General features: G+C 36.4%; 1 long non-coding RNA gene across 1 annotated transcript in view; it reads right to left on the minus strand.

The window, feature by feature from the left end:
- Positions 1-9,501, minus strand: part of LOC111097853 — a 48,252-nt gene extending 38,751 nt beyond the window's left edge. The window contains exon 1 of the long non-coding RNA XR_005366027.1: positions 9,404-9,501. This is a non-coding gene — a long non-coding RNA (uncharacterized LOC111097853). The remainder of the gene's footprint in view (positions 1-9,403) is intronic.
- Positions 9,502-12,479: the final 2,978 nt, after the last annotated feature.

A 12,479-nucleotide genomic window follows, 5' to 3' on the forward strand; every position in this document is an offset into this window, starting at 1 on the left:
CAACTACCATTATAGCATGAAAGGACTCACAGAAAATAACATGAGCAAATGGGCACAACTTTGTTCCAAGAAAATTTTAGTTCTAAAAATAGGCTAGATTTGACCAAGGAAGCAATACTTCACTGACCACTGATCTAAAATATTTTCTAATCTAGTTATTCACTCTAAAGTTGAAGAAAGGCCGAAAGTAATAAAGGGAGTTAGAAAACACATCCAAAATCCAGATATTTTGAGGTTGAGTCTCTTGCCCCACAGTAACATTGTCATAATGCTCTCATGCCAAACATTGCTTGCAAAACTTGGACGTTAAGTGGAACACCTGAGAGGGCTGGCACCTCAGAGTCTTTATTCCTCCAAAACCATGCAAGGAAAGTCATCTTCTCCCCATATTTTAACAAAACACCTTACAGCTGAGGTATGGTGGGAGAAAAACACTGGATTTGGAATTAGAAGTTCTGAATTTGCACCATCGTGGTCTCATTCACCAGGTATGTGTACTCGGGCAAGTCAGAAGGTTCATGGCTTTCATTTTCCTTATCTCTAAGAGTCAATATTTAACTCAGCAGGAATCCTGTCAGGATCAAATGAGAAAATTTGCCTAAAAATCCCTTATTAATTACAAGGGACTAAACAAATATGAGCTAAGTCAATATATCAACAAAATATATAGGTAAACAAATGGCTGCCTTTAGGTAAGCTGTGATCAATAGATTATATGATGGATTGTGATAAGCAAACATATAAGTCCCATGTGTGCATAGACCAGGTATTTTACTGTACCTCAGGGCCTCAGATTATATCTCCTAGTCTTGACAAGCACACACTTGTAAATATATTATTAAAATATAATAAATTTCATATATATCCAATCATAGGAGTGTCAGAAAAAAAATCCTGTTTTAAAAAAATTTAATAATATACTCTGTAAGGTTAAGGAAGAAGCAGCCTTTTTTTTCTATGTTTGAAAGAATGCTTGTCACTGTGCCTCTCAATTTGGAACACATACAAACTAGTTCTGCATTCACAGATGACTTGGTGAACCAGAGAGTGGGGGAAATTTCTCATGATAAGGCTGAAAAACAATTCCTAAAACTTCTCCCCACATAGATTCATAATAATTTGCTTCTCTAGAGCCATATTCAAACCAGGGCATGGCTCTCTTCCTTGAGAGGTGTTCTGAGAGGACATTTTGAAGTAGTAAAAGAAAAAACAGTATTGTTATATAATCTGGTTTTGGCGTCTGTTTGTGCTGATCACAGTAAGCATTAGGAAGCATTCTAGAGTCTGCTGATGTTTGCTTTAATCCAACCGTCTTTTTTAGAGTTACTCTATTTCTAGCATTCATTTTAGTTCTCTTCTTTAGTAACTCCAAAGAAGGCACAGGACCTGTTATTATTAAAAGCAAAACTTTCTTATTTGAAGACATATTCTTGCTGCCCATGGCTTCCAACAGTGTCCGTGAGCTCCAAGAAAATCTTCTGGCCTGAACCTTAGGGATCATTGCGATTCTGAGCGCCAATCAACTACCATCCTGACCCCATTGAGATCAATCTAGAGGTACTCTCTACGAGCAAAAGACTTTTAAGAATGAGGAAGTGTTGATAGGGATATAGGAAGAAATGGAAGAAGATAAAAGCAGAAGATATTTCATATTCAAACAGCACATTTTATAAAACAGAACATGAATTCATGAAACCATGTATAACAACCATGTATAACTGGTAGTGAAGAGCCCTGATTTAAAGCCAAACGTACCACTAATGTGTACCTTTCTGCACGTTCCCTTCACTATCTGATGTGACTTCCATTTCCTCCCCCTTCTAGAGGGTTTGGACCACATACCCAATCTGCTATCTTTATTGTTTTATGGATTCACAATCCCAGGGATTTTAATAGGTACTTAATACAATGAATTAAAGAAGGTTAAGTGGGAGATTCTCCTCTGCATATCCTAGTGTGATAAAAGCAAGTGCTTAGGCTTACAGACCTAAGTTCTACCTTATAATGTAGGGTTTTGGGGGGTTTTTTGTTCTTTTTTTTTTTTTTTTTTTAGTTTTTTTTAACACAGACCTTTGGCTATATAATAACTCTATCATACACATGTAAATGCTCAGATTAGATTCATTGACAGTTGTCTTTCCTAGGGCTTCATTCATTCCAGAGGAGAAATAACCTTTTCTTGATGCCCAAACTATGCCTCACTTCTCCTATCTCTAATGAAAAACTCCTGGTAAAAAGTTGTGTATTGCTTTGATTGGCTGTGAAGAGTGGGTAGCACACAAAAATATATAATGATAGGATATAAAAATCATGGGCTTGGAAAAGTAGTCCATAAAAGACATTATATTTTATACTTAGAAGCAGAATTTTATATCTTATGATAACAGATTATCCAGGCATAATAACTCTTTATACCAATGACGAAAACAATAGACAATATATCTTTATACCATTTATTACATGATCTAAATACTTGGAAACTAGAACAGAATCACCACCAAACAAGTTTTAATGTACTAGGGAAGTGGTTCTCAACTCTGATAGCATAATAATATCATGTTTTTAATGATTGGTTGGTTGGTTGATTTTTTAGAGAAAGATTGATTGGTTGGTTGGTTGTTGATTTTTTAGGAGAGGAAAAGAGAAAGAATGAAGAGCAGAGGGAGAGGGAGAATCTTTAGCTGACTCCACGCCCAGTGTGGAGCCCAACCTGGGGCTTGATCTCACAATGCTGAGATCATGACCTGAGCCAAAATCAAGAGTTGGCCACTTAACTGACTAAGCCACCCAGCCCAGGTGCCCCTCAAGTTTTAATTTTTAAAATAACCAGGGTCCGGCCCCACCCTCCACATCAACAGTTAAATTCCAGGACCTTTGAATGTGAGAGTTGTGTTCCCAGGGGCACTTACAAACACCAAAATGCAAATGGTCCACAGGGAAATTTGCTACCCCACTGCCCCAACTTGTTCTACTTAACAGATGCAAGAAAATATTTGTAGACACCTCACTTTTCCTGTACAAGTCTTCCTTCCTTCATTAGCACATATTCCAATAAGGGAACAATTTCACTTCATTTTTCAAGTTTTCATTGAATTATAGGAAGCATGGGAAGATAAGGCCACTAGCAATTATCATTTTTGGAAGGATAATGTTGCCTGAAAAAAGGCAGTCAGGGAAGCTGCTCCAGGTGGCCTCTGAGACCCCTGGAGATTTTCTCATTTCTCACTAACTCATGTTTTACCATCTGTAGAAAGGAGGCAACATTTGCCTCTGACCACCCCAGAAGAGTGATCTGAGTGAAAATATAATTAAATATGTGAGTTCCTAGGAGTCTTTTTCGTAAAAAAAAGGTATGATGTAAAAATTAAGACATCATGATAGTTACTATGGTTGTCACTACTACTGTTACTTCACTGTTGTACTACAATATCCCTGTCACTCTGTTAACAATCTTCTTGGGACCAAAAGTGACAGGTGTAAAATGATTTTTTTTAATGTCACACTTGCTTTGTCTTGTAAAGAAAAGTCTATGAGGACCTGAGAGGAGGCCAAAAATACAGTATTCTTGTAAGCCAAGTCCCTATACCCTCAGATCTAATGCACACACTCATTATTTCAGCTTCTCCACCCCTTCAATTACCATGTCTTTTCATTCAAATATAATGTAAAGCTTCAGCTGATTTGAATAGTGTTATAAAACACTGGAGGGACTCTCTTTAGAGCATTAAATTGTGTCAGCCTTTCTTGCATCCAGCCTTCCTGAATATCAGAACTATTTCTGTCTTGCTTCTAGAGGACAAGCTCCATTTCATATTTGTCTCTTGCAGAGCAATGGAATACGTGCATCGTAGTAACTGCTGCCATGTGCCATTGAAGGATCCTGTGTTCAGAGTATAGCCCATTTTCCTTACATGTACAATGAAAGAAACTGGACTGAGTTCTTCTATCATCCTTTTACTTCAAATATTATTGTGATTATATAATTATTTCCAAAAACCCAATAGGATGTTTTTTAAAAAGCTGAACTGTGACTAAGATTCAATTCAAAAACAAGCCCAGGGCAGCCCCGGTGGCTCAGCAGTTTAGCGCCGCCTTCAGCCCAGGGTGTGATCCTGGAGACCCAGGATCGAGTCCCACATCAGGCTCCCTGCATGCAGCCTATTTCTCCCTCTGCCTGTGTCTCTGCTTCTCTCTCTTCTCTCTGTGTATTCTCATGAATAAATAAATAAAATTTAAAAAAAAAAAAACAAGCCCAATACTACCATCGGCTAAAATAGCAAAGAAATCTCTGAATAGTTTAATGGTGTGTATGGGAACATGGGGGCTTTCCCCTGATACATATTAAAACATATGATAAAATTATGATAATTAAGGCATTGTCACTCTGACCCAAAATATATATTTGTACAATGGAACAGAACAGACAGCACAAAAACTGATTTATGTTTATAAGAGAAGCAGGGAGAAAATGATGAGGATAGGAATTACTATAGTGATTGAAATACTTATCCATTTCTAATTGTTACTCATACTATATAGAAAATATATTTTCCAAGTCAACAAAATTGTTTGCCCATGCTATGGTCACATCTTTAAATTTCTAGATTAAGCTGTACTAGGTATAGTTTTATTTAAAGTAATAAGAATTTGAAAAGACTGCGTTTAACTTTTTTTTACCATAATTATAAGTAAAACTGGTTTATGGTTTTCTTTTTGCATTATTTTTGTATCTAAGTACTAAGAAGTCAATTTTTCATCCCAGAACTATGACTCTTACCTAGCTGAATAGGCAACGACATAGGATGAACTATATTACCCAAAGCCACTTGAGCTGGAAAGTTAGAGTTCAGCAGTGAGACCTGCTGAAAACAATGAACAAGTGTATATTTTAGTTTTCTTTGTACAGGTTAAAACAATTTTGTGAACCATTGCTGTATGCATATAACATCAAACCAATTTGTTTGTTTGGAAACTAAAACTTTAAGTCATTTAGATTATCACATATATACAAAACACATATAAAAAATAAGTGGATTTTCTTTTTAATTAATTAAATTAATTAACTATTTTAATTACTGACAGCATGTTTATTCCATGATAAAATTCAAGCAAAATAAATTTTGGTAAAAACCAACATTATATAAAGACAAAATTACCGTATAAAAGAATTAATTAACCACTGTGAAACAGTGAGAATTCATAGGGCATAGAGTTCAAAAGATCCGAGCCCAAGTTAAAAACTATAAACTAGTTGCAAAATACAAAATCAACACACAAAACTCAGGTGTGTTCCTATACAGTAACAATGAACAATCCAAAAAGACAATTAAGAAAGCAATTTCATTTATGATAGCATTTTAGAGAATAAAGTACTTGAAAATAAATGTAATGCAGGAGACAAAAGACTTGTATACTTAAACTACAAAATGTTGCTAAATGAAATTAAAGAAAATACTGATAAATGTAAAGGCATCCTGTGTTCATAAATTGGAAGACAATGTTCTTAAGATGTCAATACTACTCAAAGCAATTTACAAATTCAATGCAATCTCAATCAAAACCCCTATGAAGGGATGCCTGGGTGGCTCAGCGGTTAAGCATCTGCCTTCGGCTCAGGACCTGACCTCGAGTTCCAGGACTGAGTCTCACGTTGGGCTCTCTGCATGGAGCCTGCTTCTCCCTCTGCTTATGTCTCTGCCTCTTTCTGTGTCTCTCATGAATAAATAAATAAAACTCTTTCAAAAAACAAAACCCTATGAAGTTTTTTGAAGAAATAGAAAAATACTCCCTAAAACTCATGTGGAATCTCAAGGAGCCACAAATAGCCAAAACAATCTTGAAAACAAAACTGGAGGTCTCAACTTCCAAATTTCAAAACCTGTTACAAAGCTGAAGGCATCAAAATAGTGTGGTACTGGCATAAAGACAGATGTTTAGACAACGAAATACAACAGAGAGCCAGAAATTAGTCCTTATATATGGGATTAAATGATTTTTGAAAAGGATAACCCAGACCATTTGATGAGAAAGGATAGTCTTTTCAATATTTGCAAATCATATATCTGATAAAGAACTAATATCCAGAATATATAAAGAACTCACATAACAATAAAAACATCATCTCAACAACAATAAAAACCAAATTAGAAATAGTTAAAGGACTTTAATAGACATTTCTTCGAAAAAAGGATATATAAATGACCAATAAGCATGTGAAAAGATGCTCAACTTCCTGATCATCAGGAAAATGCAACTCAAAACTATAATGAGATACCACTTCACATGCATTAGGATGGCTACTACCAATAAAAGAAAACAAAATAAAAGGATAAGTTGTTATCAAGGATGTGAAAAAATCAGAGCCCTTGTTCTTCACTGTGGGGACATAAATGATACTGTCATTGTGAAAAACAGGATAGTGGTCCCATAAAAAAGTATACATAGAATTACCATATGATCCAGCAACCTCACTTTTGGGGATTTACCCAAAATAATTGAAACAGGAACAGGAACAGATATTTGTACACCAATGTTCATAGCAGCACTATTCACAATAGCCAAAAGGTAGAAACATTCCAAATGTCCACCAAAGGAAGAATGGACAAAAAAAATGTGGCATATCCATACAAAGGAATGTTATTCAGTCTTTAAAATAAATGAACTTTGAAGACATTATGCTAAGTGAAATAATCCAGACACAAAAGAACAAATACTCTACAATTTTACTCATATGAGGTACTTAGACTAGTCAAATTTATAGAGGCAGAAAATAAAATGGTGGTTGCCAAGGACTAAAAGGAGGAGGAAATGAGTATTACTGCTTAATAGATACCGAGTTTCAGGTTGCAAAGATGAAAAAGTTCTGGAGATTTATGGTAGTGATGGTTGCTCAACAATATGAATGTATTTAATGCCACTGAACTTTGCACCTAAAAATGGCAAAAATGGTAAATTTCATGTATATTTTAACACACACACACACACACACACACACACACACACACACACCTCTAAACTGCTTGAGGCCAGGGAGTATGTCTTACTTCTTTACATATAAAATGCTGACTAAACATCACAGCCACTGGTATCAAATGGAGCAGATTTTGAAACCTAGCCTTTTCACTTACTATCTATTGGAATAGTAATACTAACTTCTCAAAACCTCTGTTTCCATATCTATAAAATGACAGCTGCATTACCTACCTTGTGAGCTGACAAGAAGGATAAACGGGTAGTGTGTAAAGAAAACCACTTACTTATGATGCTGACAAGTGGTAGGTATCAAATTATTCTTATCCTGGAACTCAGCATGACTGACACAGTTCTCACCTCTATATGACGAGGTATGGTGTTGCCTTGATTTTCTGTCCATACAGTGGGAACTATGTGGGCTATATCACAGAGTTGCTATGATGATTAACTGAGATTTTGAGAAAATGTTTATAAATTACAGGACTATATAAAAATAAGATATTCCACTGCAGAACAATAAAATACGTTTTAAAATAGTGCAAAATGTGTTTTCAAAAAAATACTTGTATTTGCCACAAAGAACATTTTTCAACATTGATTTTAAATGTAAAAACATATTTCAAAAGAAAATATGCAGGAGCCTCCAAACCTGGAATTACAATATTCAGGTCTCCCAGACATATATGGAAAGACTGATCACCCACACACAAAATAAACACATATTTCATGGTGGCACTTATACTTGTAAAAAATAACCCAAATACTTACCATTCTGAAATGACTGCTTACACTCATGACCAAGGGAAAACTACCTCTGCTTTCATCGATTACTCAACCTCAAAGAGATCTTCTTGAAAGAGCCAAAGCCCCCACAGCTGAGTGAAATTAGATGTTCAGTGATCAACTGAGGGCCTCTGCTTTTCAAAGGCAGCATTTTGGAGGTTTTCCTCTATCTAGAAGAAACCGCTGGCAAGAAGAGGCATTCTTTACTTGCACCTTCTTCTTCAGGGCAGCAGAGGGCACTCCAACTCCACGAGAGATAGAGCTCTCAGCCCCCTCAGCTTGCTTTACCTTCCTGGCCTTGCTGACTAAAGACCTAGGAAACCCAGACCAGCAGAACTCCCCTGTTCTCACAACTAAATTCCACTGAGAACCTAGTTCCATTCCCTGAGAATCATCAGTACACTTAAAAGGAGTAAATGGAGATTTTGTGAAAGGCAATTTTGCGGCACACTACACAGTGGGCTGCCTCAGGCCTGATCAACAACTTCCTCTCACACCTCTTACATCCCAAAGACAGTCAACAACTTCTGTGGCAGAAATTGTGAAGGGGCAACCAACACTTCCTCCTGTCCATAAGCCCCAAAGAAATTCCACTCAGGAACATTACATTCTAGCCAAATAGCATGGAACTGGCCGCCTGGCTGAGGAGTGGCACCAGTTCTATGTATCACAGGTAAAGGGAGCAGGATGGGAGAGCTCACGGCACATTGTTGGAAAACGTTGGGGCAACACGTCCAAAAGCAGTGGCCCCATGAGTCTTGACCAAGATAAACAGTCTTCTTCCTTAAAATGTATACGTGGATAGACATTTCTGAGACTAACTTAGGTTGTGCAAAGAAACTCTCCTGCCTTCTAAAACAATGCACTGAAAAATCACAAAACAATTTTAAAAAAATGAATTAAAGAGGAAAGGTTTCAGAGGTTGCCTCCCCCCCCCCCCCCAAAAACCCAGGTATGATGTTACCTGCCAGATTCCCTTCATTCTATTCATACTGCTTAGGAACCTAGATAATTTTCTCTCAGGCCATCTGATGAGGACTTCCTTTCTTCTGTTTTCTCTGTGGCCCGTCCCCATTTTCTTCATCCTATTTTTGTCATCCAAGTTCCTTCAGCCAATATGATATACATTCTTTCCAGATCAGCCAAGCATCACAAAGAAATAAAACAACCATCCAGATTTAAATCTACATTAGCTAATATATCATTAAAGTCACCTTGCCTCCGTGCCTTTGCCAAAACTGGTGAAATTTACATGGAAGGAAACTCATTATAATGCCCTTCCTCAGGTGATTTAACAAGCTTCAGAAAATGGGTGTGTGTGTGGAGGATATGACAAATTGTTGGGTCGTTCAAGGCATTGTCCTTTAGGTGTCAAAGCAATTGGTGTGCCCTCCAAATGGGCCTTAAAATGATCAAGTTTGAACCAAGTTCAAATCCTGACTCTGATATTTTTCTTTAACTTATGTTACCTACAGGACATAACTTCTCTGAACCTCCATATTCTCAGATATAAAAATTAAAATATGGACAATGTAGGATTGTTAAAATGACTTATAGTTCAAATTCGTATTTGAACAACATCCCTGGATGCTCAGTAAACCTGACATTCTTCCTTTGATTAAAGCAATCAATTAAATGTTATACTTACTTTTGAGCACTTGTGTGTGTTTCCGGCCTAGGGGAAGTTCAAATTCTTCATTTCACTCTCTCCATTTCAGGATGCCCAATGTCAGCAAGCTTCATGGGGGGGGGGGGGGGGGGGGGGGGTTAAGGGGGGTGGAGATATATTTAGCTACAAATTATCATTCTTTTTGTTCCTGAAGACTACAGAAGAGGCTTCTTTTATCTATTTGGAAAATTTTCCAGTGTCTCTGAAAATGAACAAACAGACCCAAGGAAAACTGACAAAGAACAACCTGACTTAACAAGATTTGTGTAGAAGGCTTTGGTGCAAGACTCTCAGCATTTCTAAATCATACTGCACATCTAGGTTTCTTTCCAAATAGTATATTGATTACTTGCAGCCAAATTGTGGTCTTTCAAACAGCATGTTCCTTTATCATGGAACCAGCAGTTTCAGATTCCATAATGGAGAGCTACATAGTTTATAGGAATTGATATTCAGAATACGACTTTTTAGTTTGAAGCTGAATAATGATAGATGTGCGTGGAGCCTGGTTGCTTGCTGGGAAAAAATAGTGCATTTCAAGTTTCCATATTTTTGCCAAGGGAAACAGCACCTTATGCATTCTTTTAGGAGAGAAAAATCTTTCCATCTATCACACCAGTTTAGAAGACCTAATTCTAGAAACGTCATTGTAAAAGTTTCTTCTTTCCTGGGGATGGCTACTCAAAACTAAGCAAACAGTTGTAAATTCACCTTTCATTCCAAGAAAATCATTTGTTCCATACTATACGTATGGAACATACACACTGTTAATTCTGTCTTTAATGGTCAATTTGGGATTAGGAAAAATGGTCATGGAAAGAAAGTGTCACCTAGTTTTCCATGATGGGTTCCGGAATACGTGTACCATTCTAAGTTAAATGGAGACTTTTTGGCCATATTTACTATCTTTTAAAGTAGAGATCAAGTAATCTGCATTATTTTTATTTCATCCACATTATTTGTAAAGTATCGGGAACGACATACCTGCTCTTTTCCTCTCTTGAGAAAACAATCTTTTTCGAGCTTTCGTTCAAATATAAATCCTAAAGTTAGTCTTTAAATTTTCATAAAATATTTTGGAATATATTTTTATTTTTTTAATTTTAATTTTTATTTATGATAGTCACAGAGAGAGAGAGAGGCAGAGACACAGGCAGAGGGAAAAGCAGGCTCCATGCACCGGGAGCCCGACGTGGGATTCGATCCTGGGTCTCCAGGATCGCGCCCTGGGCCAAAGGCAGGCGCCAAACCGCTGCGCCACCCAGGGATCCCTGGAATATATTTTTAAAAATAAACTCTCTGATAATGGCACAAACACCTTATATCCTGCCCACGTTTTTTTCTTTACAGAGATTCTAAACTTTAGTGATTTTTTAATCAAAATAGCCTTTCTGCTTCACATCCCATTAAATATGAATTTAAAAGAAAAGACAGAAGAAGTATTTTATGTAAATATCTAGAATGCATAGAATCTGAGAGTTTTCTCCCATAGTAGCTTCCTGAGCAAAATATAGTCAGTTTGGTAAGACAAATTGCTTACCTACTGCACCAGAATATAAAGGAAATGTCCTGCTCTGTCAGGTAGAAATGTATGGGGAGAATGTGTACTGCTTATGACACAGGAAACAGTTCAATTTACTGGTTCTATATGCATGTGCTGCTGTAAAAGCTCTATTTCTTGTAATTTATTACAATATCATAGAATTAAAATTTTGGATGTAACTCTGTAAGTGAGACTCTTCAATTTGAGACTACATCAATCTACCTTGATCCCTCTCTTCTCTCAAGTTCTATTGATTTTTTTATTTTATTTTTTTTAATTTATTTATGATAGTCACATAGAGAGAGAGAGAGAGAGAGGCAGAGACACAGGCAGAGGGAGAAGCAGGCTCCATGCACCGGGAGCCCGATGTGGGATTCGATCCCGGGTCTCCAGGATCGCGCCCTGGGCCAAAGGCAGGCGCTAAACCTCTGCGCCACCCAGGGATCCCATCTTCTCTCAAGTTCTAGAATGCGATATCATGCACTTTGATATTTCAAATTTCATTCAAACAATTCCATATATTTTGGCTTACACTTCACAAAGATTGTATATTTTTTGTGTACACAGACTCACAAAATTTTGTGTTTTATAGATGGTCATAGTTTCTAAAAAAAAGTGACAAACATAGAATAGGATATCCAAACACATTTTTTCTTAATAAATTGTTTTAGGAAATGTTATTGAATGTAAATAAGATTTTTGAAGTCAGAATGATTTTGTGATGCTATTAATATAAAGAAATCATGAAAAGTTATTTGCCAGATACAGTCTACTCACCACAGTTAGCTTTCACCCGTTCACGGTGCCCTCCCCCTACACACACACACACACACACACACACACTCGCACACATATACTTATGAACCTTAGGAGAGAAAAGAAGGAGGGTCCATCCTGCTTCCTTACAAATTCTGAAAACAGTAATTTTACAAACTCAAAAATCATTATTTTTCTTGAGTATAATCATTAATTTTCAATGATGGCTCTGAAGAAATCTATAAAACTACCTAGGTGATGATCTTGAAACCAAGTTATCAAAAACGCATAGATTAGGAAGCCAAGATACCTAAGTTTTGAAATTAATAAAAATCCTTGATAAAGTTTGCACACTCCAGTATGCAACTGTAAGTGGAGATTACCTCCAGAACAGTCTCATTAATTTTGTGGAAGTACATAGACTGTATTTAAAGTTTAATTTTGTTAACCTTGACATATTTGTTTTATCACATTAGAATAAAAGAATATGGTTTAGTGAAAGTGGAAGGGTTTTTTTTGGTAATTTCAGAATTATGCAGTGTCTCAAGGTCTGTAAGATCATAAACATCTATTAAAATAAAGATATTTTACCTAAACTAAGCGATCAATTGGTTAATAGTTCATCTTTACCTTTAAAATTCAGTAAATAAAAAAAAAATGTCTGATTTGCTTCTCACAGAGGAGACAGCCAGCCACTTAAGCATAATAAATTACACAATAATTTTTTGAACCTGTGAATTTGAAATTGCAACTGTT

Source organism: Canis lupus, chromosome 10 (genome assembly GCF_011100685.1).
Source record: "Canis lupus familiaris isolate Mischka breed German Shepherd chromosome 10, alternate assembly UU_Cfam_GSD_1.0, whole genome shotgun sequence".
Classification (NCBI taxonomy): domain Eukaryota; kingdom Metazoa; phylum Chordata; class Mammalia; order Carnivora; family Canidae; genus Canis; species Canis lupus.